A 26,267-nucleotide genomic window follows, 5' to 3' on the forward strand; every position below is an offset into this window, starting at 1 on the left:
GAACAAACACGACTTAATGACATCCTGGTCGAAATCAAGAGGAAGAAATGGGCTTGGGCAGGGCATGTAATGAGAAGGCAAGATAACCGCTGGTCCTTAAGAGTAACGGAGCGGATTCGAATAGAGGGCAAGCGTAGCAGTGGGCGGCAGAAAGTTACGTAGGCGGATGAGATTAAGAAGTTTGCGGTGATACGGTGGCCGCAGTTGGCAAAGGACAGGTTTAATTGGAGAGACATGGGAGAGGCCTTTGCCCTGAAGTGGGCGTAGTCAGGATGATGATGATGATGATGTATTTATTCTTCTCTCAACTGTTCGACGGCATATTTGGTTCACTGAAGTGACCGTTGTTTGTTTTACCTTCTGTATATTACGAGGTGCCTCTGTGAGACGAAGAGTGTGCAGAAGAAAATTTTAAACCTAAGTTGCGTGCTTGACGATGGCGCTGCGATCGCCGAGGTGAGCGGACGCGTTCACATCGGCTCTGTCTTCTACAGATGTTTTCGCAGCGATTTCAACAGCATTTTACCGCCAATATTTCACCAACGGATCCGTGAAGTCGAGAGGCATCGACGGATACCCAGTTTTGAGGTGGGCCACCATTCTTCTCAGAGATATTGAATTATCTGCATTCCGACCACGCCGTAGCTTCGCTGGGCCTAGGCGCGTTCGCCAGACGCTAGGCCTAGCGGGCGCAACAGCTGCGCGCCGCTGACGAACGCGGCGCCAAGTGTACGGACTGTTTTGAACGAAGCGGCACAAGCCGACGAACGTCACTCAAGAATGAACGTGCAAGTGATGGGGGAAGACATTTCCGCCGAAGAAATTACCGAAGAAGCCGGATGGAAGACCGCCGGAGAGCGGCGTTCGAAAACCCGAGACCGCGGTACGAATTCGACGCACGACATCGATGCAAGAACGAACGCGCATGGCACCAGCCAGCAAGGTACGAAACCCAAGAATGTCAAAGGAAAGGTTATTAAAGCGGGACGCATGCCCAGACTACCGAAGGAGGAAATCAAAATCGTGGTTCGACCACAAGGCGGTCTCGACATCGTTAAAGTCGGCGCCCCGACGGTCACCGCCTCAATCTTCGCAGCCGCTGGCATAACGGGAGACGAAGGTGCAGAAGACACGGTCTGTCCCAACTCACACCAGAACATCGCCGTCGTCAGCACAGCGAAACGAACGAACGCGGACCGCTATGCCAAAATACGGCAAATTGACATCCAAGGAAAATCACATGCAGTCAACGCGTATGAAACGGCACCCGATAATACAACCAAGGGAGTGATTCATGGCATCCCCATTGCGCACGGACCCCAGGCACTGGACGAGAACATCGTAAACCCGAGAAACCCACTTGCACTGGCGGCCAAACGCATAGGCACTACGACCACGGTCGTTATTGCCTTTGACGGACTCAAGGTGCCCAACGTCGTCAGGTACGGCGCAACACTCGTCCGTTGCACGTTGTATCGCAAGCAAATTGACATCTGTTACACGTGCGGACGCCTCGGCCACCGCATGGACGTTTGCCCAAATCCCGCCAACCGCATATGCAGGGGATGCGGAGACCGCGACCCCGACAAGGGACACCAGTGCTCGCCCAAGTGTAACCTGTGCGGCGGCGCTCACATGACGGCCGACAAGGGCTGCAAGGCAAGGTACAAGACTCCGTACGTGATTCGCAGGCGACGATGGGAACGCCAAAACGCAAATGCCCAACTAACGCAGCAAGACTTCCCGCCCATCCAGCCGCCCAGACTGAGATCAACGTCGAGTTCGCGTGACGGATCCCGCTCCCGCAGCCGGCAAAGGGACAGCCGCGATCAGAAAACATCGAGATCCAGGACACCAACTCCCGGAGACAAGGTGAGCTGGGCGGATACTGTCCGGGGCACCGCGCGGGAGGGGGTCGTAACAGCGCCTGTAGTCCCAGGGCAAAATCAGCAAAATCACAAAGCCGATAATGGCATTTTAGAGACGCTCAGGAAAGAGAACGCAGAAATACGAAAAGAGAACGCGGTAATGCGCGAACTAGTGCAAAAGCTCATGCTGGAGGTGCAAGAACTCAGACGCGAGCACGCCGTGGTGGAACAAAACAAACAAATCGCACAACAGCAGGCGCCAACGAGCGTTCCGGACGCGAACGCGCCCGCCCCGAAGAAACGCGCGCTACAACAACAGCACGAGGGTGGTTTCGAGACCCAGGTTCCAGCCGAAATTACAGACATCAAGACAATGCTGTGCACAATGCAAAGTACCATTGAGACCCTTCACGCAACAGTCCTCGGGCTAGCAAACAGGACCACTAACCTCGAAGGAAACATGCAGATAATAATGAATCACTCCGTATTCACGCAACACGGACACGTGCCGGCTAGCTGTGATGTGGGACCGAGCCACCATCAAGGGCAGGCGGACAACTCGCTTCAGCATCAACATGGCCAATGACAACCAAGGGATAGTAATATGGCAGTGGAACTGCCGTGGCTTCGCCGGCAAAAAGGCGGTTCTACAGCAACACATCCGGCACGCAACACGTAAACCGGACGTAATATTACTACAAGAAACACTCACCAATGCGGCTACTTTGACTGGCTACAAAACGCATGACAGCAAAATCAAGGGGAGGGGTGTATGCACGCTCGTTAGGAAGCGTCTCACATTCGTTGAACACGAACTAAGTGGCGTCCAGATGGAACACGCTTTCATCGAACTGATACCCACCAAGCAGAGGAAACAAAGTATATTCATATTGAACGTTTACAGCAGCCCGTCAAAACACCGCCAACGCTTCCGTGCGCTGTTTCAGAAGACGCTGAAGATTGCCGGGTCCCGGACGTTGATTGCAGGGGGCGATTTCAACGCGGCAGACACAGCATGGGGTTACGGATACAGCACGACCAAGGGAAGACAACTCGGACAAGATGCGCATGAACTCGACTTCATGTTACTTACGGACCCGGCGCACCCGACAAGAATCGGTAACTCTACTACCAGAGACACGACCCCGGACCTTACGTTCGCCCGAAATACCGGGACGACGGCCACCACGTGGAAAAACACGTCGACCGACCTTGGGAGCGACCACATGATCGTCGAAATATACGTCCAGACGCCAGACAAGGCGCAGGGCAGTAAGCGAAAGTTCCAATGGACCGACTGGGAAGACTTCAGAAAGAAACGAGACCAAAAAGAATCTGCAGGTGATACAATCACGGACATCGAAACCTGGACCCGCTCGCTGGTTGCAGACGCCAAAGCGTCAACCAAGACCGTCGAAACTGAGGTTGAAACTGACAAGATGGACAGCCGCCTGGCGCATCTCATCGAGGCGAAGAATTCGATCCTGGCCAGGTGGAAGGGCCAGAGACTCAATCGGAGACTTAGAAAGAAAATAGCTGAGATCAACCGCAACATCGAGGAGCACTGCCGAACGCTCAACCGCCAGCAATGGGACGAGTTATGCAATGCAGTCGATGGACAACTGCACAACGGGAAATCGTGGAACCTGCTCAGGTATCTGTTGGACGAAACGAAGACCAAATCCCACCAGAGTGACTGCCTCGCACGTCTATTACACAGGGAGCTCGAGAAGTACGGTGAAAATGCAGTGACCGACCAGTTACTAGCCAAGTACTTGCCGCACACGTCGACTGCACAACACGGCCCTTATGATGGGGATCCGAATGTAGAATTGGATAAGGACTTTAGTGCAGAAGAGATCAGGACGGCGCTGCACAACCTACACAGCAGATCGGCGCCAGGCCCTGACGGTGTGTCGAATCGCGCCCTGAAGAATCTTGACGACAAATCCGTGGAACAGTTAACGGCATTTATCAATGACTGCTGGCAGCGCGGCACCCTCCCGCAACAATGGAAAACTGCGAAAATGATACTAATCCCGAAACCCGGAAAAGCACCGAGCCTCGAAAACCTTCGCCCCATATCGCTGACGTCCTGCGTCGGCAAGACCATGGAGCACGCATTGCTTAACCGCTGGCAAGCCCACTTAGAGCACAAAGGGGCATACCCACCATCCATCATAGGATTTCGCCCACAATTGTCCACGCAGGACGCAATGATACAACTGAAGCACCACGTTCTTGATGGCAAGACGAGAGGCACCAAAGCAATTCTCGGCCTCGACCTTGAAAGCGCGTTCGATAGAATCGCGCACTCGGCGATCTTACACCAGATATCGCGGCATAACCTTGGTGTACGCACGTACAACTACGTTAAAGATTTCTTGACAGACAGGCGAGCTGTTTTAGTGGCAGGGGACCTCCAGCTAGAAGAGCAAACGCTGGGGAGCATCGGCACCCCGCAGGGCTCCGTCATCTCGCCCACGCTCTTCAACCTGGTCATGATCGGCCTAGCAGAAAAGCTACAAGAACTGAAAGACGTCCGGCACACAATATACGCCGACGATATAACCCTTTGGGTGCACAAAGGCAGCGACGGTCACATCGAAACGGCACTGCAACTAGCAATCGAGACAATAGAGGAATACCTAGAGGGTACGGGTTTACGATGTTCGCCGAAAAAGTCAGAACTCCTACTCTACCGCCCCACGCAGAGGGGCAGACCACCCGGGAGTGGTCGGAATGCGGCAACGACAAAGCGCGAGTACGAAGAGATCAGACTACGTACGAGAAACGGAGCAACCATCCCGATAGTACACACTATTAGGGTCCTCGGCATGATAATCGATGCCAACGGCGTCAACGGCGAAACGATCACTAAATTAAAGCACAAGACAGCTAACGCCATGCGAATCCTCAAGAGGGTCACTAGCAGAAGAAACGGAATGAGGGAGGAGAGTCTCACACGACTCATACACTCTTTCGTCATTAGCCATATTGCGTACGTTGCGGCATTCCACAACTGGTACAAGGGAGAAGAAGCCAAGATCAATGTCCTCATTCGCAGGGTGTACAAGACAGCACTGGGTCTACCCGAGTCTACCAGCACGCATCGCTTGCTCCAGCTCGGACTTCACAACACGCTTAGCGAAATCGCCGAGGCGCAGCGCACTTCACAACTGGAAAGATTAACGGGAACGACAGCAGGCCGCCAGATCATGGAAAGTCTCGGCATCCGTTACCACGTACAACAAGGCCAGAAAGTCGCCATTCCAAACGCGATCAGACAAACGCTAAGAGTCGACCCGATTCCACGAAACGTCCACCCGGAACACAACCGGGGAAGAAGAGTGGCCAGGGCCAGAGCTCTCCTGCACAGCCATGGAGACGATACGGGGACAAGGTTTGTTGACGCCGCGGAATACGCAGAACGCTCGCGATTCGCGGTTGCGGTCGTCGATTCGTGCGGCAAAACGCGCATAACGTCAAGTGTAGCGTGCGAACGCGCAGAAGAGGCGGAGGAAGCGGCGGTGGCACTCGCCCTCACGGATCCGACGTGCACCGTGGTTCTCTGCGACTCGCGTCAGACGGTTAGAAACTTCGCCAAAGGATGGTTCTCACAGAGAGCGGCCCAAGTCCTGAGGAACCGGCAAGTCCAGCAGGAGGTAGAATTCCAAACCAGAATTCAATGGTTCCCGGCGCACATGGGAGAAGTATCGAGGACGTATCGCAACCGCAACGAGACGGCACACGCCAAGGCGCGCGAGCTCGCGAACCGCGCCGGCGACCGTCGTCCGTGGAATAGCACCAAAGACTGCTTGACCAGCTACAACGAAATTACCAAGGCCCTCTGCCTGGCCCGCCGAACCTTCCCTCCGCCCAGCGACAAGCTGGACAGGGCGCACGCGGTGACCCTCAGACAACTGCAGACGCTCACGTACCCCAACCCGGAACTATACCACAGGCTTTACCCCGGTACATACCCGACAAATATATGCAAGGTCTGCAACGCCAATGTATCCACTTTAACTCACATGCTCTGGGACTGTACCAAAAACCTTCACGGTGCTAATTCCGGAACCCTCCCGCCGCGGTTGGCCGCTGCCTTGCGCAGCCCCAGCCTCGGGGACCAACTCTGGGCCGTCCAGCAGGCCCGCGAGGCGACGGCGAGGCAGCGCCTCGACGTCCCCACGTGGGAGACCTAAGGCCCCGTCGGCGAAAGCTCTGCAGGACTATGAATAAAGTTGTTACCAACCAACCAAAAGTTGCGTGCTTCACCGAAGCCTGTGTTTGAGGTTCGCGGCGAATAACGGACCGCTAGCAAGCAGAGGAATTACACAGCTTTCGGAAATTCGAAAGCACACTAACATTGTTGGCCAATAATATGCTTTCGGCATTGTGTTTCCCCTTGCGGTGCATAAAATCAGAAAGTTAGTTCTTTTCATTTTTGGGCAGTAAGGGTGCTTTTTTGGTATCGTCACTTGCGTATTTTCACACCTCGCTTTTGGACATGCACCAACTCTGTTTGTTTATTATTGCGTTAATAATTTAGAATTCTATGCACTTGGATAACATACTGCGACATTAAATGTTGTCTGGGATTCGGAACTGTTTCTCTGTAGCAAAATAGTTCGTAAACTGATAACGAGAGGTTGATAGTGAGACCAATCAACTGACCCTAGCTGCACTAAGTGATGAAGAGGGGCCTTATATCCATCTCTTCGCTTTCGTATCACTTGGAACTGGTACGATACGTCAAAAGCAGGGCTGCATTCACGCAAACAAGAGCGGCATTCGCTTATCTTACCACTTAATAGATCGCTCGACATAGTAAGCTTTTTTTTTTCTTCATATTCCTTCCTTTCATGTTTTCCGTGCCCAATCATGTTCGCGAGGCGTTATTCTTCGCACTTCGAGCCCTCATTTACTACTGAGCACCAATTTATCACTCTTTTCAGGGGGAGCATTAATTCTGGAGCACACTCCTCCGTAATGGCCGCAGCAGAATTTTTGAACGGGATGCATCATCCGTGCTCTCGGAAACCCGGGGTAGCAACGGGCATCCCTCCGGGGACATAAACGTGCTTACGTAACTGATGTTTCTAGGGCAAGCTCAGCTAGTGTGCTGCACACGTGCGGCCATGCCTTCTTAATAAAATCAGGCACGGTGCCGCGCGGGAATGCTTCTCCGGGGAGCACTCAGCCCATCCAAACACCCCTTCATCAGCTTACGAAACGTGCGCGCCGCTGATACCGTACAACGAAAGCACTTTCGTAAGCCCCGCGCACTCTTCGTCGCTATGGTGTGGAAGGCCGCTTCCAGAAAACACCCTTTTCGGTAACTGCCAACATCCATTCGATGAGCGCGTTATTAGCAATCAGTGTAGAGAGGTGCTTCTCAAGAAAGAGCGCAAGTAGCTTGGTGTCCTAGTGACCGAAGTAAAACACCTAACTAAGCATGCCTAACTAAGCACATAGGGTGTTTTACCTAAGACTGAGCGCAATTTTTAAAATGATGTTTTTTGAGTTAGAAGAGCAATTTTTCGGCATAGCATTGTCCGCGGTGTAGTAGTACATCAGAATACAGCTAAGAGATGCTTACTGACGTGCTGGTTAACCAATACTGAAAAGTTAACTTTTTAACTAGTACTGTTAGACTCCTTAATTATTGAGAGGCTGGTACACCAACTGAAGTTATAGCCATATCAGTTTTTTAGAGCTTCGAAAACGTGGTTACTCTTTGCACTGTGGCTCAACAAATTTTGGCTATATCGCGCCAAAATACATGCGTTTCCGAGGAGCTTGCAGGCAAAGCAAGCTCTCCAATGCACGTAACTCGTCGAAATAGCCAAAATTTGTTCGGCCACAGCGCCTAGGGGAACCGTGAATTCAAGAATCTAAAAACTGATATGGGTATTGTCACGTAGTGGTGGCTGCAATCAAAAGAGCAAGAATACAGCGAAAGTGGCTTCTAAATAAATCTCTTTATTCAGGCTGACTTGCGCCCACAAAAGACTGGATCACTCGGCGGCGGCGTAGCAACAAGCGTGCACGACGGTCGTCGAACAGAATGCCCGCCGCTCTCGTCCGTGCACTTTTTAAAGCTGATAGCGAACTGTCGAGATAAAGCTTGAAAAGTTACTAGAACATCCTGGAACAATGCAGAATCGGCTCCTGCTGGATACGATCAATCGAGATAAATCTAGCGCGTCTTGCATCACAAAAAAAGCGATAAGTGACGCACCGGCAGCTTTGAAGAATGAACAAACACTACAAAGATTTGTGGCAATATTACTTACAGTGGGCTGCACGCCTCTCAGTAATTAAGGCGCCTAACAGTAATAGTTAAAAAGTTAACTATTCAGTATTGCTTAACCAGCCTGCTAGTTAGCAAGTCTTAGGTGTAATCTGATATGCTACAAGGCTGACAGTGCTGTGCGGGATGAAAAAAGCGTTCTTAAAGTGAAAAATCTTTAATTAAAAACTGTGTAAACTCTTAAGTGAAATACCGTGCATATCTTTGTATCCGAGGTAACTTTTGTGTGCGTGTCTATTTTGTTTCAGAGATGTATAACTTCCAACGACATTTCCCACCTTTCGACATAAGCCAAAGAAGAATACTTAGTTGGTTTCTAACTGATTTACATGCCTTCTTTAGTTAAAAGATAACTGACTAACAAAAAATACTTGTCAAAATACTTGTCAAAATACTTGACAAAAAATTTATTGTCGTCAAGAGCTATAAAACTAGCTTAATTAAGCTAGCTGCACTACAAAGGTCTCCAAAGTTGTGATATGAAATCACGGCTGCCGTGTGTACGCTACAGCTGCATATGTAGTCAGCAGTCATATTTCAGGGCTTAATATACTAATTCTGCTTTCAATCAATAGGTCAAAAGGGCTTAGTACGTCAAAGACTGAACAGCCCAGAAATACGATTTCAGAAAAAAAAAAAGGAAACGTAAACGTAAAAAGCTTCTTCACGCGAATACGCAAGAAGTTACGCCTAAAAACGAGAGTGGAGTTATTGGGAGCAAAAACGTAGCGAGGACCAAAACAGGCGTACATATCCCAAGAGGTAGAGTTAAAATGCACGCACAGAACTCAGTTCGATTACTGTTTTTAGTGTGCGATACTTGGAACCTTCTGGTTAAGTGCATTTATGTTTGACCGGAAAGCACACAATTATTTCTGAGGTAGCCCAATTTGACGATGCGATATTTTTTCTACAGGCAGGCCCCATCTCCCATCGGGAAAACAAAAACACCGCCGTTCGAAGGGAGCAGCGGTGTAGCCCAAGATCAGAACAAAAGTGATTTGTCGTCAGCGCTGCTTGCATGCAAACACGGCCGGCAGTGGCGACCAGCGTGTTTGTATTTTTCACATTCTATGTATGGCTGATAAACGCTCCTTTATAGGAGCTCTTTTTTATCTTTAGAAGGCGGTAATTCACCGACACTGGTAAACCTTACTTTAGTCTTCCGTTCAACACCAGAAATTGGGCGGACACGTGTGCGTGCTTTCTAAGCGCTGCCAGAGGCCAAATATTCTGCCTGGTGCTTACCTAAACACCATCGTTGCGGGTTCCCGTATGGCGTCAGCCGTGGAATGGCCACTGTCACTCAGCATCAGGAATTCCTTTCGTTTTGTGAGCAGCGATGTTATTCTGAGAGCACCGTGTGCCCTTAGCAACTGGGATAAAGCTGGCAGAAATAAACATGCTAGGCTCCTCACCACATACTGGACATCTGCTCTACGGGTCGACGCGTTGGCACAGCGGTTAGGTCGCTCGGCTGGAGTGCCCGAGGAGGCAGGTTCAGTTCCCTCGCGTCGGTCGCGTTTCCTCGGAGGAGAAGCGCAAGAACCCCAGGTGCTCGAAATTAGACACCTTTAGCGTACCGTGTACCGTGTTACCTTTACCGGAGTACCGTGAGCCCGCCCACTGGCGGTGAGCACGCACTGATTGGTTCCGACGTTACGGGCGCGAGCCCAGCTGCCGGGTATGTGGCGCCACCTGCGCATGCGCATTGGCTGCGCGCAGGCTCCCAGTACTCCGGTACCGGTAACGGTAACACGGTACACGGCATGCTAAAGGTGTCTAGACACCTTTCCGTGTCTAGACACCTTTAGCATATCGTGTACCGTGTTACCGTTACCGGTACCAGAGTGCCGGGATCCTGCGCGCAGCCAATACACCTTTAGCATACCGTGTACCGGGTTACCGTTAACGGTACCGGAGTACCGGGAGCCTGCGCGCAGCCAATGCGCATGCGCAGATGGCGCCACATACCCGGCAGCTGTAAACTCTCCCCAGGGGCTTTATTTAGGCAGCTGTGCTCGCGCCCGCAGCGTCGGAACCAATCAGCGCCTACTCACCGCCGGTGGGCAGGCTCCCGGTACTCCGGTAACGGTAGCGGTAACACGGTACACGGTATGCTAAAGTTGTCAAAACCCGCTACAGAGTCCCTCAGTGCCCGTGTGGCACTTTGGGACCGTCACGCCCACAGAGACCCACACCGTGTTTACAAACAAAGCGGGCACTCGCGGCAGCCGAATTCGACTGGAGGTGAAAAGTATGCTTACCGCCCATAGAAGTACTACGTGGAAACGAATGTTTTCAGAGCAGTTTTCTGTTTCCACACTTCGCCTATGATGCCGTCCATTCCTGAAGAGTAACCATGAAAATCCAGAACATATTGTCAAAAGTACGAAGCGTCATTTCGCAAGTGTTGCATTTTTAAACCACCGTGAAGCGTGCACACTGGAGTCGCCCGTCCCTAGGGTACGAGGCGATAGCGCGGCCCATTAAAACATATGTAAGGCAAACTTACCTAAATAATTTTCTCAATTCACAGAGCAATCATGGAAGTGGCCGTTCGATAAAAACTGGCGAGTGCTTTGAAGAAGAGTGTGCCAATGTATGCTTCGTATGCTTCGTATGTATGCTTCGAAGCTATCTTTGTAAAACGTCCCAATAAATGTGTATTGCGAAGTCCAACTTGCCGCCGTAAAGCGCTCTGTCCGCCGGGTGTTCACCCGAATCGCGCAAACTTCTTGTGTAGTCCGACATGCTGCCGCAAACGCTAAATTTGTTTATTGATACTCCCACTAGACACCCTAGACAACATTAGACAAAAAGCAGTTCTGAAACGGAATGGCAAGCGAACTAGAGAGAACTGCGCACTGTAGCAGACAATGGCGCCGGAGATGTGAAATAGGCGATAATATGCAGTCTGCACTCCTAAATCTATTATGCTTTTTTTTCCTGCAGTCATTAATGCGCATGCTCTTGGTACCTTCATTCTTTTAAATTCAATATGTGTCTGCTTCAATAAAAGTAGTTGGAGTACAGCGCCGGTCCTGTGAAATTCTTTCTGTATGTTCGGCTTGAAGTGTAGAGCTGGACTGCTTTCAAGTAAAAGCATAAAACTGGATGAAAGAGTAAGCCGGATCCTGTACACCCTCTATCAGGCATGAATTGCTCAAGGAAAATTCTTTCTCGGCAGATTAACGCAGAGAGTAGAAGTGCCTGCGGCCTTATTTTACGGGCAAAATAAGTTGTAGAATGATTGCATTTTCTTTGTTTTTATAATGCAGCAGGGCTACATGCTCACCTCTGACCTTCATCTCTTACCAAATACTTTCGTCGCTGAATCCGTTGAATGAAAAATAAAGAGGCATTTTCTTGAAGGGCTGGTAGAAGGAGATATATCTGGGTGAGCGTTCTCAATAGCTACCATTCAGCGAAGGCATGCACTTGCTTAAATAGGTGTGACGAGAGACGGTCACTGGATGGTGACACTTTTTGAGAAACCGTTGCACCTCTATCGCTAAACGAAGATATTTTATTCCCTTCGGAACTGCCTATCACGTTTCCCTACATCCGTGTCAAAACAGTTGCCTTGCTGCAGGAAAAGTTTCTCGGAAGCGGCCAATGTTTCCGCTCAAGCAAAATACTTCCGCTTCATCCCACTAAATTTTAACATTCAACGCTCAGCATCACTCTAATAAAAAATTGCGAGGACACTTTGGCAACTAAAGTTTTGAGAGGCGAAAGCTGAGGACACTATGCTGTGACGACTTCCGGTGGATGTGACGTCACACCGTTCCCGTGGATATATCGATACCCGAATTGTACATCTTTCGGGGAATCTTAAGTGTTAATTACGCCTAAATGCCCATTTTTCCATCTAATTTGACACAAATCCGACGTTTTTCCGACCATTGTATGATAATTTTCACTATGTCATGACGACTTCCGGTGGATGCGACGCCCCACCGTTCCCATGGCTATATCGACGTCCACGCTATTTCGACGCAATTTCGACATTTTTGTCTATAATTAATTACCTATCTATAAATCCGCCGTCATCAAACTTGGCTTCCAGGTTCATTTTTTCCTCCTCTATCTGAAGCAGCCATTGGTTTCCTTCTATATTTTTTTGTTCCCGAGTTCGCTTTGTTAATGGACGACAGTATGAGCTATTAAAGGCTTTCGCCTTAATACTTCGTATTGTAATGCTATTACGGTGTGCATACGAGAAGTAAGCTTTAGTGAAGCCGTACTACCTTTGCCACAGCAACAGGACGCCAGTGACCTGCAGGCCACGAAGGACAAACATTCAGCATAGCGTACACCATGAGATTGCTTGCGAATGGAGATTTTCTGCGGTGTACAGCAATTGCCTGAATTGATAAAATCCGCAATCGTCGTTAAATTCGTGGATTTTACAATTTCTGAACAAAATTATGCTCACAGTCTGCAATTAGTGGCAGCTAGGAGTATAATTTCGTTTGTAAAATTTTCTTCAAGGGGCACTTGTATGTGCCTTTACAGAACTGAATATTTCAAACTGTTAAGCATCTTAACTCTTGCTTGAAGCAGTGTTTGTAAGTTTTGGAAGTAGTTTGGAACACCACAGAGAAGACTTCCGTCCACAAAAAATTCTCATGCATTCTCACTCGATGCGAACGTTATTGGACGGAGAGGTAAGGCGGATCGTTTATTCTGGATTCGGATGGTGTACGACACTTCAGCACTGCGTATGATAGACACTATGGTGGTAAGAACAGAAGAAGTAAACCGCGAAGCTTTTAATCCCAAACAATAAACTCTTTCTTTACTGAAAATTTGACGCACTGAATCTTTAGCTCCTGATACCGACCAATCAAATATTATGCTCGCTGCTCGGGGGCACCTACCTACGAACCAGAGGACGACTCCGGGTCACGAAAAATAGTGGAACTGTTTGGTAAGAGGCGCGCTCGCACAACACAGAATCAGCTTCCGAATAAAAAAAAAAGAAAGAAGAGGCACATTATGCCACGCACCGCTCGGGCAGAGAATGTTTGCCGACTGCGTGCATCGGCCGAGATCATTTTCACGCTCCGGCGAGTTTTCGCCGAGCCTTTCGGCCGTCCGTGGCTGGCTTCGCATATCTCGCGTCCTTCATTCCTCCCCGTCCGCGCATTCCTGGCGTGTCGTGGCGGACCCGCTCCACGAAGAGCCTTCCGGAAAAGAACGTGGGGCAGAACTCCGTCTTCGCTCTTCTGCACATTTGTTGACGAGCGAAAAGCACGGTGTGTGCATTTCGGTTGCATTCGCTATTTCGAGGTAGCTTCAGGGAGAGGAGGGGGGAAGCCTGCGTCTTGAGACTGCATACTTGCGGGGCCGCTCGCGTACGGCCATCACGGGGGCGAAGGGCGCTGGGAACGTGACGATGTGCTGCTGAGCCGCTGTCGCAATTTGCATACGAATAACCTGTTTTGTGCAAAAAGAAAAATGGTGTCTTGGCTGAGAGAAATTGCTTTTTGTGCTCTTTTATTTCTAGTGAAAACACCGCCTTCCGGGAGTAATGCACGTTTCCATACGGCAGCAACAGAGTTCTTTCTTTTTTGCATTTGAGTGTTTTAGCATAAGGCAATCTGAATCCGCAAGGCGCCAACTGGGCCTGCTCACATGGCCCTGAGGTGCAAGGCGCGGGTGCATACCTGGTACTGCGCGGGGGCAGTGACGCCCCCGCCTAGGCGGATTACGGCAACGGATCGCGGACCACGCTGAGCTAAATATAGTACTTCCATTACGCAGCAGGAATAATGTGGTTGAAACTTGTTAGTTTTTCGCTAAGACACGTAAAGACAACGCGTCTTATGTCTCCCCTCTCTTTCGCACTTCTCACTGTACATTTCTTTAAATGACACCCCATGTCGAGTCTTATTCCCATATGCAGTTCCAGCTGCTTGTTTTGTTTTTATCGTCCCGAAACGATTCAGGCTATGAGGGACGCCGTAGTGGGGGGCGATCATTTGGATTACCTGGGGTTCTTTAACATGTACTGACATTGCACAGTACACAGGCCTCAGCATTTCGCCTCCATCGAAATGCGACTGCCGCGTCCCGGATCGAAACCACGTCTTTCGAGTGAGCAGCCGAGCACTATAACCACCGAGCCGCCGCGGCGGCCGCAGTTCCAATGACTTCCGAAGGACGGGCATTAAATGTAGCGAATGAAACGCCCAATCGATCAGGGCCGGGTTCCACATAAACGTACATTTTGTCCCGAAAAAAACTTACATAAGGGCGTATGGCCTCCACGCATGGGCGCTATAGTATCAACTGCGGCAAGCCGCGCTATCCATTACTTAAACGGCCATTTTCAAGCGGCCGCTGCGGTAAGTGGTCCTGAGAGACGACATCGGGAAATTGACCTTAAAAAGCCGCCACTTTCTGCAGGCAAGTAAATGTTATTTCAAACTGGCACTAATGTTGTACTTTAACAGTAATGATTTACAATTACACATTCCAGTCACAACGCTGCATGAGAGAGAATTTATTGCGGAAATATTGCACTTCTACACGTACACGTTGCCGGGTCGTTGCACTACACTTCGGTGTTCCAACAGGGCCTTGGGCCCAAAATGTAAAAAATATATAAAAATACTCTAATAATGCCAGAGGCTGAAGAATTAGGAGTTATCTAATCTAGGAATCTAGAATCTAGGAGTTATTTTGCGCTGAAGTGAATTTTACTTCGCTAACTAAATGCCACTGATTCTATCACAAGCCGCTGTGGCTCGCGGTTAGTGCGCTCGTCTTCTGAGCCGGAAGACATTAAATTCCGGCCGCGGCGTCTGCGTTTCTAGGTAAAAGAAGCGCGAATGCGGTCGTGGGCTGTGCGTTGAGGGCGTACGCTTAAGAACCCTAGGTGGTGCAAAGTAATCTGGAGCCTTTCACTGCAGCGGCCCTCATAGCCCATGTGACGTTTCATGTCGCTAAAGCCCCACAACTGATTGCGTAGATCCCTGATCCTGCTTCTATCTTTTCGGTATCGAAATTCGCGTTCGAAATATTTTTCCTACAAATGAAGCTAGCTGATGCTAAGCGCTTGCTTTTTTTCCGCTTTTGTCGTCACTTCCTAAAGCTAATGGTGGCCTTCTCTTTTCTTGTTTGGTTACGCCACGTGACACACGCTGAAAAGAGAACGCTAATGCCAAGTAGAACTTTTAGATGCGCAGTATTCATCTGTGATTAGAATGGGTGCGGGTTCCGGCAATCACAAACGGAATAGAACATCGTTGCGAGTTGCACTGCATATTAAATTATTTCGCTTTTGCTTTGTTCTTGTTTTCGCTTGTTGTACTCTATTCTGCTTGTCAAGATCATCATGGGCAGGCGGCGTAGCGAGAAAGTTGCAGCAGATGGTAGAATATGATGACGCAATCTGCGCTTACACGCATGCATTCTTCGTGACAGTTGCCTAAGGTCATAACACGGGGGCAACTGGCGCGCTAACATCACCTGGTGCAAACACAAATAGGGAGTATGATGGTGTGATGGGTCCACGATCGTTCTAGGTGCTCGGTTTCGGGAGTCAGGTGGTCACGGCACTCGCGTGTAAGGTTATATTACGCGCCGGACCTGATGCGGTGTCAGAAGTGCGGTGGCAACATGGCGGCGTTGTTGGTGGCAGTTTCTCTGCGATGCAGGCTTTGACCGCCGGTTCCCGGGACTGACTCGGTTCTGCCGAGCAAGTGACAGGCACCGCGCCAAGATGCTTTACTCATGCGCTTCTTCCTGTTCCGCATGATTGCCCTATCGACGTCATGATAGGAAGCCTGCCTAGTCTCGTCCGTTCAGACAGCTACGTGCAAAGTGCCGATGGCTCCGTAACCTACACGCAGAAATAGACCAGTTCTTTATAAAGAAGCAACACGAAACAGCACGCATGTCACGCAGGAATCACAAGTGCCAAATGATGTCTAAAGCACAGCCCCGGCTTCAACTCTGTACTCTGACCTCTACTTTTTTCTGATAAATACCTTCTTAACTCAGGTTAGGCCCTTTAATTTACCGCGCCCGTAATGATAATAATCAAGTTCTATGTCTCTCCGCATCATTCCTTGCTAATATTCATTCCGCTTTTTTACAGCCTGCTAGCACAGTCATCGGTCCGCAAAGCGTTCCTGCCTTCACCAAAATAAATGAGGTAGCATTCTCCGAATGCGGCATCGTATCTTTGCTACAGAAGATTAATGTACACTACGCCCTCGGTCTGGATTGTATATCAAATTTTGTTCTCAAGAACTGTGCGTTGGCCATTGCTTCCCTTTTAGCACTGCTGTTCGAAAAGTCTCGTGAAGAAGAAGGCTTACCCGCCGACTGGAAATATTCAAGCGTTAATGCAGGCCATAAAAGCTCTGCCAAATCGAAGAAATGTAACTACAGGGCTCTTTCATGAATAATCATATCATGTAGAACATTCTAGCATGTAATTTACGCTGACTTAATTAATCACCTGGCAATGCTAGGTGGCATTATTCCCCCCTTATGAAAAAGAAGAGCGCTGTCGACGTAACAAAAAATAAACAAAATGAGCAAAGTTCCGCAGCTGAAGCGTTCCAAGACATCAACACGTCTGCGTCACCGGGTATAGTACGGCTTAAGCCGCACAACGTGCACAATGTCAGAGCTGGGCTGTCGGCGTCGGGGTTGCGCAACACCGTCCGGAACCACTTCATAGTTAACGTCACTCACACGCCGGATCACTCTGTAAGGGCCAAAATAGCGGCAGAGCAGTTTCTCGCACAAGCCTTGGCGACGGACAGGAGTCCATACCCAGACTTGGTCACCGGGTTTGTAGTCAACCTGTCAGTGGCGAAGGTTGTAACGGCACGCATCGGTGATCTGCTGTTGCCCGATGTGCACGCGGGCCAGCTTTGACGTTGGGCAAATTGTTGAGCGTCTGGGTCAAGTAGGTCATCCTCTGGGCACGGGAGCATGGCACCAAGCATGCTCTGGACTTCACGTCCGTACACAAGGCGGAACGGTGTAAAACGCGTAGTTTCCTGAGGGTGGTGTTATAGGCGAAGGTGACATACGGCAGGACCTCATCCCAAGTTTTGTGTTGGACATCTACGTACATGGACAACATGTCCGAAAGGGTCCTGTTCAATCGTTCGGTCAAGCCATTTCTCTGCGGATGGTAGGCCGTGGTTTTGCGGTGCGTTGTGCAGCGCAGCCGAAAGATGTGGTCGATTAGCTGCGCTGTAAACGCCGTCCCTTTGTCTGTAATGACGTGCGATGGTGCGCCATGTCACAAGACGATGTTGTGCATGAAAAACTCCGCGATTTCGGAAGCTGTGCCACGAGGGATCGCCTTGGTCTTGTCGTAGCGAGCCAAATAGTCGGTGGCAACTGTGATCCACTTATTGCCCCCTGCAACAAAGGGAAAGGGCCGAGGAGGTCCATGCCGATCAGGTCGAACGGAGCGCGAGGGGCTCTAACGGGCTTGAGCAAACCTGCCGGCTAAGTGGTGGCGTTTTCCGGCGCTGGCATTCTCGGCAGCTTTTAACGTAGCGTTTGACATCAGCAGAAAGTCCAGGCCAGTAGTACATGTTCCGCACTCTGGCGAGCGTACGTGAAAAGCCCAAGTGGCCAGATGTGGGCTCATCGTGGCAGGCGAAAAGAACGTCAGCTCGGAGATCGGCTGGAATGACCAGAAGGTAAGGTCTATCGCTGCCTCTCGAGTTCTTCTTGTACAAGAGGCCTTGCCGCAAACAGAAGCAGCCAAGACGTTGAGAGAAGTGGCGAGGTATAGCCGTATCGCTACCTTCAAGGGCGTCAATGAGAGGGCGAAGTTCCGAGTCCACCCTCTGCCGGGTCAGGAGGTCGGAGGCGGTGAGTGTACCAAGGAAGCCGCTGTCGTCATCGGGCGCTGCGTCGCCAGGATCAACTGGTGCACGCGGCAGTGTGTCGGCGTCTTCGTGTCTGCGGCCGGACTTGTAGACAATAGTAAAAAAAGAACTGTAGCGCAACCAAGACGTACACAAGAGAGGACCACACAGGACTGGCGCTAAACTTCATCTAACTTCACTAACAGCGCAGCAAATATAAGGAAAACCAGGACACGTGCAGAGAGATACCAGTTTCCACACAACACTATCTACAGAACCGTTCAAGGTACGTCATTTCCGATTTGAAGAGGCTCACCGACGTATCGCTAACACAAGATACACCTCTCTTCCTTATATGAAACGCTTCCAATAGCTCCCTTGCCCATGTGTCTTTGCTTTTTCCTAAAATCTTTATCTCATGAAACCGCGGTTGACATTTTTTGCAGTACTTGCATCTTGCCTGTGGCAAATGTTCTGCCGCTCGACAGCATTCAAAACACTCAGCGCAGTGCTGAGTGTTCTCGTTTACTATTTGCTCTGCAACTACGAAGGTTGCGTAACACTCGGTAGTAGAGACCGATGCACTCTGTCGCAGTCGATTCATTTTTTTTTTGTTTTGCCTTGAATTGCTTAGCCCAGTTTGTGGTTACGTTTTCCGGCGTGATACAAACTTCTCCAGTTTGCCTACAAAGCCAGAACTCCGACTACTGATATCATACAAAATTCAGGCGAAGATTTAACAGTGGAGCCTGCCCTTATTCTGAATGTTCTAAGCTAATTTTTTTCTTCTGGTACATCGCGGGACAACTTGCAGCCTTTATTAACAGCATGAAACGAGCAAGCAGGAACTGGCCTAAAACCTGGGTCAATTTATTTTATTCAGGATAAAAAGCAAATACTGAAGTTTTGGAACGATTCGAAATGAGGCATAGAGAATGGTTTTATGCAAGAAAAAAAAAATTAAGCCATTTTGGAAGTGAGCTGAAGACTCGGCTGAAACACGCCCGACCATTCTTCTTTCAGACATAACTGCAGCAAAAAAAAAACGCACAAAAAACACACACACATGGCGGAATATGACTTTCTCCTTCAAGGAATATCTACCTAGAGTGAAAGTGGTTTCTGCGCTGCACTTACGTCACAAGTATGCAACCAAGCGACACAAAAGTAAGTTTTGCTGAATATCTTTTCCTCCTCCTGTCTCTCAGCTTCGTTTCTTTTTGTTGCATCACGCATTTTTGCCTGATTAACTGAAACCAATTTTTGCCCGCGCTGCTAATGTTGTATCTTTTTCTTTCCTTTTTGGTATCCGTTACGCGTATCTCGGTGCAATTCAAACAAGCGGCGAGCAAATCTTGAAGATTTTTGCGTGAGAAATAAGGTAAAGAAAAGGAAAAGTTTTAGAACGAACCAGACTTAGAAAGCTTCGCGAAATCGTTTCTTGTCGGGGGAGGAAAGCTGCAGAGAGGAAAGTGTCAGTTTCAAACCTGCGAGCAGAAAACTGATCAGGCACCATTAAAGCCTGCTGGAGAGCTCTCGAGATAATGGCAAACCTTCGTTGGAAAGTCAGAGGTCTTCTTCATTTCTTGGACTCAACGAATACGCTTTCTTTTAGAAAAGAAAAGGGAATAATTATCATCAACCTTCAGTCTGCGATGGGAAGTATAAGTATTCATCAAACAAGCAAAGGTGAGGGCAGCACTAAATGAAACAACATAATGGGACTCTAGGGAGTTGTCTGTGCAAAGGAGTTTTGATTTTTTTTTTATTCAAACCTCAGGGCCAGAGCATTAAAGAGGGGAGTGGTTTGGTTTATGGTTTATGGGGTTTTAACGTCCCAAAGCGAGTCAGGCTATGAGAGACGTCGTAATGAAGGGCTCCGTAAATTTCGACCGCTTGGGGTTATTTAATGTGCACTGACATCGCACAGTACACGGGCCTCTAGAGTTTCGCCTTCATCGAAATTCAACCACCACGTCCGGGACCGAACTCGCTTCTTTTGGGTCAGCAGCCAAGCACCATTACCACTGAGCCACCGCTGCGGCCAAAGAGGTGAGTGGTTACAAATAAGAAAACACATAGCAAATGCAATACATGTTACAAACCAAAATAGTTTTCATCTTTCTGCTACACAGTGTTAGCTAGCCCGGTGTCGAAAATGTTGTTTATCACTGATGTCGATAATTTTTGCGGGAAAATGTTCCATTCATGTGATGCATGAGGCAAGAAAGACTGAAATGTAGATATGGTGTTGCACATATCAATTCCAAGTTTGTGAAGATGATCAGTGCGGTGTGGCACCCATCTAGGAGAAATAATGAGTTCATAGCGTCGCGTGGAATGACGGTACACGCATATGAAAATGCTGACACGAGTTATCGTCCGACAGGATGCTAAGCGCAGTAAATAAATGTTAGCTTTCATACTTATTACACTTGCGTTAAAAATAAAGTTGGACCTGATAAAGCGAGCAGCGTTAATCCGAGCCAGTTCCAGCGAGGTAATTAGTTTTTCATGGCGGGCATCCTAATGGCGGCGGCATATTCTTGTTCAGAACATGTCAGTGTTTTGTAAAGTCACAATTTCAATGAAGATGGGGCTTTTGAAAGGTTACGACATACATGGCCAAAAATGCGGTTAAAACTGTTAGTAATGTATTCAATATGGCGCATCCAAGTGAGGTCGGCAGAGATGTGGACATGCAGATGTCTTGACCGCCTCTAAGAAAACGATATTGAGGCAGTGCTCAGGCGGAGTGTTAGCGCGTCTTGATACTCGCATAATTTTACACCTCTAAGTATTAAGTTTAATATGCCATTCATTACACAAAAAAAAAGAAATTTTAGATCACGTTGAAGAAGGTTAGCATCGTCGAATGATTTCATTTCACGAAAACTAACGCCGCTGTAGTCAAACAGATGGATGTTGAATGATACAATGGAAGGGAGGCCACTGATGTAAGCAAAAACAAAATGGGCCCATGCACTCGCCCTTGAGGCACATACACCCGAGTGAACCCGAGTTCCAAAGCTTTGACTTTTTTTGCTCACGTTGATCGTACGCATCCAATAATTCATTCGGGCACATTCTGGTTGTCGTGATGGCTGTTGATTGGTTTGGTTTATGGGGTTTAACGTCCCAAAGCGACTGAGGTTATGAGAGACGCCGTAGTGGAGGGCTCCAGAAATTTCGACCACCTGGGGTTCTTTAACGTTCACTGACATCGCACAGTACACGGGCCTCGAATTTCTCCTCCAAAGAAATTCAACCGCCGCGGCCGGGATCGAACCCGCGTCTTTCGGGCTAGCAGCCGAGCACCATAGCCACTGAGCCACCGCGGCGGCTCTGATGGCTGTTGAAGAAAGAGACGCCATACCCAGCTTTGCTGCTACTCTAGTGAGAAGGCATTTGGTAGCAGAGGCGTAGCCAGGAAGTAGGGGGGGGGGGGGGGGGGGGGGGGTGGGGGGGGGGGGGGGGGGTTGTCCAGCCTTCCCAAATTTTTTTCGAACTGTCACGCACCGCTGACCAACACAACCACCGGTGCCGTAAGTCATTCTGGATTTTCTCACATACAATGTCTTTTTCAGACTATAAAATGCATTTTGGCTCTTACACTGCTAACTCAAATTGCATTTCGGGGCAACGCCCATGCGCCTGGAGTCACGTAACGCAAGCATCAGTTAGCATCATGATCAAAATTACCATGCGAATACCAAAATTTTGAGGACATCAATAACCGGTCTTGATTGACCTTGCTTATTGAAAGCCCTGCTTACGCGGCGTTTCCCAAAATATACACTCGGACATTGGTTATTTCAACTTGCGGCATCATTCGTGGCTTTCGTTTGTCCTTCTCTTTCCTTTTTAGCTAACTGCTTTTGCGTTTTCTTTGAACCAAAGGAATACCCTTCTGTAATTATGGGTGCAGAATAATTGTCGCCGCGCAGGCAGTTAAAAAATGCGTGCTGTCGTAGTGATTTCTACATTGTTCCTCTATTATTTTAACCATATGGTGCTGTCGCGACCGCAGCATGGCCCAAGTACATATCGCGACTTCTGCTATCATAGTTTTGGTCTTGCCTGGATCGTCTGTCTTTCTGTATGTAAAGTTTACTATCTGTGATGGCACAATATGTTTATTTGCCTTGTTTGACGCATTATATAAAATGACTTTTGCTTTCATACGTAGATATAATGGAGACATACGTGTATTTAAATATCTTGTTGCGAGGTTCTGTGTATACATACAGTGGCTTTGTTTCCATTGCCACTTTTTTGTACTTTATAAAGTTGTATCTTCGCATTTCTAATACTCCATTTTATCTTCGCACTTCTAATGCATATTTTGCAGAACTCCTCGTTTATACATGTGCTCGTTGTTGCGACTAAAATTTCGGTGCAATTACTCGCAATACATGATCGGTGAGAGCTGGTGCTTCACTGGAACAAAGGACAGCGTCGTTGAGATTTTTGCCTGGCCGTTGCATATGTACAAAAATGTAAAGGTTATTGAACGACAAAGATTCATTGAAATATTTGTCCTCTATACTTGCTAATTTCATGGCCTTTACGTTTTTCATATCAGCGGCATGCACTGCTTTGCTGGTTTCGGACTGATATAGTTCTAGACTTCGTGTGATATTTTCTTTACTTATTAAATACGCAAAAACATGGAAGCATAGGCATCAGTTATGTCTGCCACGATTTTTAAGACATACGAATAAATTATTTTATTTAAAAAAGATACATATTTCACTTGTCTAGACAGTGCGCAGTGTTATCTTGTACACAATGGCATCGTCAATGGCAATGCAGTTAGTATTCTTGCGTTTGATCCCTCCGCAAATTCTATGAGGAGGCCGCGCTGCAACATGAGTCCCCCCCCCCCCCCCCCCGAACAAAATTTCTGTCTACGCCACTGCTTGGTAACATCAAAGAAGTCGCTAAGGTTCTCGTAGAAATGACTTCAAAGTTTGTGAAAGCGCTGTCTGCTCTCAGAAATGAGGCCAAAAACATTGATACGTCCACCAATTCCACAAATCTGAAATCACTTCGATTACTTCCTCTATGGTAGGGTAAAAGTGCGGGCTGGTTGGTGATCCATAACATATAAATAACAGCGCAAACCAGCAGGACACACGACGAAGAACGGGTGTGTCCCCGAAGAACGGGGACACACCCCGCTTGGACACACCCAGCGGGGACACACAGCGCTTCTGTGTCCCCGTTCTTCGTCGTGTGTCCTGCTGGTTTGCGCTGTTATTTATATGTTCCTCTATGGGCGTCATTAACGATAGCTTTGAGTACTTTCGGTCCGAAATGAAAACGTCGTGAGAGGAGCTGGCAGAAGTGAAAATTCAGGGCAGAGAATACCAAAACGAAGACTCGAAGCTAAACAATGAACTGAAGGACTTGAAACAGCAACTTGTGAAACTGACACAGTTCAGCAAGAAAAACAATATTAAACTGAAAGGTGTTCCAGAAACTTTGAACCAGGGCCTTGGAAAGGCCATTACGAAAGTTGCTACATCACCTCAAGTACACGTTTCAGACAGCGATATCGATGTTTGCCATCCGGTTCCCCACAAGGCAAAACGGCGCAAGCTACACAGGGACAAAAAAGTAGACGGGACACACACACAGCGCAGCGCTGTGTGTGTCTGGTCTACGTTCTTGTCCCTGTGTGGCTTGCTCTATTTTGCCTTGTGGTGAACCAACTAGCGCGTGATGTGTCGTTCATCGGGTTCCCAACGAAGGTTAAGTGACCTGCCAACATCGTGAGGTTTCTTTCAAGAGCCACTCGAGATGAGCTCTTGCAGGCAGCCAAAAAACAGATTGAACACAAACCACCTAAGCTTTGAGGAAAGAAACTCAGTGTTCGTCAATGAACATTTCTGTGCCGAAATGAAGATACTCCTTGGCAAGGCAATCAAGGCAAAACGAGATAAGGATTGGCTATGGAAAAATAGTGCCTTGTAAAACAAACTTCGCGGGTCATACATGTGACATGCGAAGATGACTTCAATAAAGTAGTACAGATGCATGTTTTCATATTCCCCCACCACTCAGGTCCCTCATGGGGTCGCTACACGATGGCAACAAATCCATTTCCATTTTTCACCGCAACATTCGAAGCATCGGAAAAAACTTAGATCTCCTTATCTCCTTTTTATCCTTTCTATCGTTCTAAAAAAGAAAATTTCACTTCATCGCAACAACTGAAGCATGGCTGAAAAAAGGAGAGATTGTAGTCGTTTCGGCTTACACGATGGTATTACATACACGTCTGTCTTGCGCTCGTGTGGGTGGCGTTCAGTTTGTGAAAGGACAACACTTCTCTGTCTTGCATGATGTCACTAAAGCTGTTATGGACCAAGGCTATAGATAGTATATAGACTGTCTATAAACAAAAAGAAATTAAGGTGGTTATATAATTTAGTCTATAGACCGGCTATACACAGAATAAAATTAAGGCTGTTGTAGACTTAAGGCGATAAATAGTCTTTAGACCGTCCATCGACAAAACAAAATTAAGGCGGTTATAGTAGACTTTAGTCTGTAGATGATCAATAGATCGTCTATAGACAAGGGTAAATTAAGGCTTTTATAGACTTTAGCCCATAGATAATCTATAGACTGTCTATAGACAAAAAGAGATGAAGGCGGTTATACGCTTTGGTCTATATATAGCCTATAGACTGTCTATACAGACAAAAGGAAAATAAGGTGGTTATATACTTTAGTCTACAGATAGTCTATCCTCCACTACGGCATCCCTCGTAACCCAAGTGTCGCATCAGGGCATTAGAGTCAGCAATTTACACAAAGTGGTTGCGATCCCAGTGAAGCATAAAATGAAGTCGTTGCGGGAATGTCCGTCAATTACTGTGTAAAAATGACTGTGGCTGTGCCAGACGAGTATTGTCTCTGTAATGGGAAAAGGAAGAATAAAATTTGGAAAAAAATTTTCGGCTGTCGCATTGGGCCCGAATGTCCAAAATACCAGTCAGACTCAGCACCACCGCAGTTGCTTCTTACCAGTTGTCGGAGCTATGCTTGACTCTACAATTCCCCATTTCTCGCTGAATACGCACTGGTCCGCCGTGCGCAGCAGTCTGCAGCCAGCGCTTGGGTCGTGCCATCAGAGGCCCACACACTACGGCAAAAATTCATATCAATAATGTTTGCTGTCTTGCTCTGAAATATTAAAAAGGGTCCACAGAGTCCGTACTTCACTGAGCTCTACAGCGCGTCTGTTGTCATTTCTGTTACCTCTGTGTAGTCTTCGAAGCAGCCATGTTCGGTCACACTCACAAGGTTGGCATAGAGAAGATGCAACCTGTTCATTAGGGCAGCTTGTGAAACTAAGAATATCAGTGGTTTCGTGCGCGATGTCCATTCGGTCGTCCCATTACGGAGACGGTGGCTATACATGTCGTGCTATGTCAACATCATTTATATGCCTACCCGTGTGCAGGCAGGACGCAGCCCGAACCGATTCACTCTTTGCGCGCACTCTCTGCTACATGTTCACTGATAAGGCGCCATCAGCGTAATTTGTAAATTTTGTTACAAATGCAAAATATGTTCTGCGTTTTTGTTTAGACGTGGCTTAACTGGTGCTGCACTGTAAACATGCATAGTATTACCTCGTTATCTTATGTTCGTACTTTAAAAATATTGTTATAGATTTGTATGCAGTCTGCCATACTTTTGCTTCTAGCAAGACTTTGATTTGAGCTAGTTGGTTGTAGCATGATATGGTTTACGCAAAAACCGTACTGGCGCTAAAAGACGGACATAACACACACAAGACAGGACTGCTGCCAACTTCCAACTAAGTTTATTTATGGAAAGAACACTTAATAACCACACAAGCAGGCAAAAATATAAAAAGCAAAACCGATAAAAAGGGTGACTTAACAAAGACACACGTACCAAAAGGACCAAAACAATGATTATAACGCTGACAAAGACCGACTAAGAAAACTAATCTCTTCATCTGACGACACAGATAGCTCGCTTATGCAGATATGGCCCCTTTGCTTGATGTACTATGTTTTTATTATTTCATGCTCTAATCTGTCTTTAGACCTTCCAATGAATTTAGTGTTTTCAAAACCGGGAAGGCATTTGCAGCTTTTGTAGCGAGTGGCCATGTGGCTGCCATAGCCGTTTTTCATAGTAATCTTGTGCTGCCTCACTCTTTCATTAAAGCACTGACCT

This window comes from Amblyomma mixtum, chromosome 2 (assembly GCF_055824585.1).
Source record: "Amblyomma mixtum isolate Tamu chromosome 2, ASM5582458v1, whole genome shotgun sequence".
Classification (NCBI taxonomy): Eukaryota; Metazoa; Arthropoda; class Arachnida; order Ixodida; family Ixodidae; genus Amblyomma; species Amblyomma mixtum.